Here is a 3,540-nt window from a genome sequence, read left to right on the forward strand (position 1 = left end):
TGATATGGATAGGGTAAAGCTTTTGGAACCTCCATTTGCTGATGTGATGTGACTCAAGATGAGAAGAAACAGCTGCAAACATCCATTGATTTTCAGAACATGGAATGTACAAAGTATGAATCTAGGAAAATTGGAAGTGTCAAAAATGAAATAGAATGCATAAAGATCAATGTCCTAGGCATTAGTGACCTGAAAAGGACTGGTTTTGGACATTTTGAACCAGACAATCATATGATCTACTATGCTGTGGATGACAAATTGAAGAGGAATGGTGTAGCATTCATCATCACAAAAAATGAATCAAGATCTATTTTGAAGCACAATGTTGTACATGATAAGATTATATACATTTGCCTTCAAGGAAGACCAGTTAATGCTACTATTATTCAACTTTATGCAGCAACCACCAAAGCCAAACATGAGGAAATTGAAGATTTTTACCAACTTCTGCAGTGTGAAATTGACAAAACATGTGCTCAAGATGTGTTCATTATCACTGGGGATTGGAATGCAAAAGTTGGAAACAAAGAAGAATCATCAGTAGTTGAAAACATATGGCTTTGGTGATAGAAATAACAGTGGAGATCTAATGATAGAATTTTGCAAGACCAATGACTTATTTGACTCCACATAACAACAGCAATGACTTATTCATTGCAAATACCTTTTTCAACAACACAAATAGTGGCTGTACACTTGGAGCTCACCAGGTAGAGTACACAGGAATCCGACTGACTATATCTGTAGCAAGAGGCAATGGACAAGCTCAATATCTTTAGCCAAAACATGGCCGAGAGTTGATGATCAGACCATTAAATGCTCATATGCAAGTTCAAGTTGAAGTTGAAGACAATTAAAAGAAGTTCATGAGAGCCAAAATATGACCTTGATTATATCCTTCCTGAATTTGGAGACTTTCTAAAGTATAGATTTGATTCATTGAACACCTATGACTGAAAACCAGAGGAACTGTGGGATGACATCAAGAACATCATTCATGAAGAAAGCTAAAGGTCATTAAAAAGACAGGAAAAGAAGGAAAGACCAAAATGGATATCACAAGAGACTCTGAAACTTGCCCTTGAGCAGAGAGTAGATAAAACAAATGTAAAAAAAAAAAAAAATGACAAGATAAGAGAGATGAACAGAAGATTTCAAAGAACAGCTCGAGAAGACAAAGTTAATTATTATGATGAAATGTCCAAAGACCTGGAGTTAGAACACCAAAAGGGAAGAACATGCTTGGCATTTCTCAAGCTGAAAAAACTGAAGGGGAAATTTAAGCCTCAAGTTGCAATAATGAAAGATTCTATGGGCAATATATTAAATGATATGGGAAACATCAAAAGAAGATGGAAGGACTACACAGAGTCACTGTATGAAAAAGAATTAGTCGATGTTCATCCAATTCAGGAGGTGGCATATGATCAAGAACCAATGATACTGAAGGGAGAAGTCAAAGCTTCACTGAAGAAATTGGTGAAAAACAAGGCTCCAGGAATTGATGGAATACCCATTGAGATGTTTCAACAAATGAATGCTGAGCTGGAGGTATTCTCTCAACTATGCCAAGACATTTGGAAGACAGCTACCTGTGCAACTGACTGGAAGAGATCCAAATGTGGAAATTATTGAACAATATTATTAATATCATTGGTGTTGAGTAGCTTCAACTCATAGTAACCCCTCCTTGAGTTTCTGAGGCAATAGCTTTACGAAAGTAGATTGCCCAATCTTCCCTCCAAGGAGTGGCTGGTGGGTTTGAACCACCACCTTTCTGGTTAGCAGTCAAATGCCTTAGGTACTATGTCACCAGAGCTCCTATTAATATCACACACAAATAAAAAATCTTCTTGAAGTTAATTAAAAAATGATGCAGCAGTATATTGACAGAGAACTTCCAGAAATGCAAGCTGAATTCAGAAGAGGACATGGAACAAAGGATATCATTGCTGATGTCAGATGGATTTTGGTTCAAAGCAAAGAATACTAGAAAGATGTTTACATGTGTTTTATTGACTATGCAAAATCATTTGATTGTGTGGATCATAACAAATTATGGATAACATTTAGATGAATGGGAGTTCCAGAACACTTGATTGTACTCATGAGAAAATTGTACAGGGACCAAGAGGCTGTCATTCGGATAAAACAAGGGGATACTGTTTGACTTAAAATTAGGAAGGGAGTGTGTCAGGGTTGTATCCTTTCACCATGCTTATTTGATCTGTATGCTGAGCAAATAATCCAAGAAGCTGGACTAAATGAAGAAGAACATGGCTCAGTATTTGAGGAAGGCTCATTAACAACCTGCAATACCCAGATGACACAAATTTGCTTGCTGAAAGTGAGGATGACTTGAAGCACTTACTGATAAAGATTGAAGCCTACAGTCTGCAGTATGGATTGCACCTCACTATAAAGAAAACAAAAATTCTCACAACTGGACCAATAAGCAGCATTACAATAAGTGGAGAAAACTTTGAAGTTGTCAAAGACTTCATATTACTTGGTTCTACAATCAACACCAATGGAAACAGCAGTCAAGACATCAGATGATGTATTGCACTGGGAAATGTGCTGCAGAAACCTCTTTCATGTGCTGAAGAGCAAAGATATAACCTTGAAGACTAAGGTGCATTTAACCTGGTATTTTCAACTGTCTCATGTGCTTGTGAGAGCTGGACAATGAATAAGGAAGACCAAAGAAGTGTTGATGCTTTTGAGTCATGGTGTTCGGAAAGAATGCTCAAAGTATCATGGACTGCTAAAAGAACTAACAAAACTCCTGAAAGAGGGACAGCCAGAATGCTCCTTGGAAGCAAGAATGGTCAGACTTTGTCTCACCTACTTTGGTCATGTTGTCCGAAGGGACCATTCTCTGGAGAAGGATATCATGCTTGGCAAAGTGGAGGGTCAACGAAAAAGGGCAAGGCCCTCACCAAGGTAGATTGACACAATGTCTGCAACAATGGGCTCATGTATAGCAAGAAACATGAGGCTGGCACAGGACTGAGCAGTGTTTTGTTCTGTTATGCATAAGGTCACTATGAGTTGGAGATAACTTCAGGGCACCTAATCATGACAACAAAAAGGGTAAAAGGAGATGATTCATTTAAATCCTTAACCTAGTTCCAGATACATAGTTACTCAATAAGCATAGCCACTATCTTCCAAATTAATTTGCTCTTGCCACAATATGGTTGCAAAATAATAAAATCTCAGTGGCATACAGCATTAGGCATTTGTTTAACTCATGCAGCTCTGATTTAAGCTGGGCTTGCCTGAGCAGCTGAATGCCTCTGTTCCACATGTTTCTTATCATTCTTCAGGAACTAGAGGGGTGGCCTGGCCATGGTCTTGTTATGGAGGTGACAGAAGTGTAAGAGAATAATGCCAGCTCGTCAAGTGATTCTCAAATCTTTAGTACCATTACACTTGCTAATATTCCATTAGGAGCTCTGGTAGCATAGTGGCTAAAGCACTTGACTACTAACCAGAAGGCTGGCGGTTCAAACCCACCAGCCACTCCTCGGAAGG

Source organism: Orycteropus afer, unplaced genomic scaffold (assembly GCF_000298275.1).
Source record: "Orycteropus afer afer isolate SDZICR_OR568_19922 unplaced genomic scaffold, OryAfe1.0 scaffold00138, whole genome shotgun sequence".
In the NCBI taxonomy this organism is placed as follows: Eukaryota; Metazoa; Chordata; class Mammalia; order Tubulidentata; family Orycteropodidae; genus Orycteropus; species Orycteropus afer.